Source organism: Osmia bicornis, unplaced genomic scaffold (genome assembly GCF_907164935.1).
Source record: "Osmia bicornis bicornis unplaced genomic scaffold, iOsmBic2.1, whole genome shotgun sequence".
Classification (NCBI taxonomy): domain Eukaryota; kingdom Metazoa; phylum Arthropoda; class Insecta; order Hymenoptera; family Megachilidae; genus Osmia; species Osmia bicornis.
In genome coordinates, this window is record NW_025791366.1 from 135001 (window position 1) to 136248 (window position 1248).

The window sequence follows — 1248 nt, forward strand, 5'->3', positions numbered from 1 at the left end:
TACAGATCACCAGCCTTATATTACAAGGCTCACCACATATGGGCCATTCGGTCTTAGACACCGACCCGTGGTAATGCTGTGTGGAGATAAATAATAATTCACAACGGAAAACCGGAACGAGAATAGTCGAGAAAGTGTATTCTCGAGGAGCGGTAGACTGCTTTTCAACCGAGGTCATAAAAGAGCCACACGCTCGACGCTACTCCCGACCGGTCCGAGCGAACCGAAAGTACCTTCCTATAAATACCGAACGGCCGGCCGCTAGGTCGGCGACGCATGGGCTTACGCCCAGGCGTATACCTGCGCAAACCGCCGTGAGAGCGTACCATCCCGCCGGCACGGTAAAACTTAGACTGAAAATTCGTCGAACATATTCTTTCATTTAATAACGTTCTATACATGAAAATTAATAAATTAACATGCAGGACATAATAAATTCACATTTTCAAGTAAATCTTGGGTTTTATTAATATTTTTAATAATTTTGAAACCGCCCAGAACCGATGAGATGAAAAAATTAAAACGATATTTTTGCATTTTAATACGATAAAACATTAACAAATAAACGACTATAACAATATAAATGTACATTTGTAAAATAATTAAGCAAAATTACCATTTTTTAAGACAAAAAAGGTATCTCAGAACCGATTAGTCGAAAATTTTAACAATCTTATTTTTACTTTCTGTACGCCTGGTCCATCGTTAAACGCTATTAAACCAACGTCTGTGATGATATAAATGTACATTTACGCTCCATTTAGCCTAAAAAATCGAACTTTACTTGCGCTCCGAAATATTTCTAAGTCCTGGCGGCGTATTGCTTCGCCTCTTAGAACCGATTAATCGAAAATTTTAACAATCTTATTTTTACATTCTGTACGCCTGGTCCATCGTTAAACGCTATTAAACCAACGTCTGTGATGATATAAATGTACATTTACGCTCCATTTAGCCAAAAAATCGAACTTTACTTGCGCTCCGAAATATTTCTAAGTCCTGGCGGCGTATTGCTTCGCCTCTTAGAACCGATTAGTCGAAAATTTTAACAATCTTATTTTTACATTCTGTACGACTGATCCATCGTTAAACGCTATTAAACCTAACGTCCGAGATACTCCACATGTACATTTTCGCTCCATTTAGCCAAAAAATCGAACTTTAGCTTACGCTCCGAAATATTTCTAAAGTCCTGGCGGCGTATTGCTTCGCCTCTTAGAACCGATTAATCGAAATTTTAACAATCTT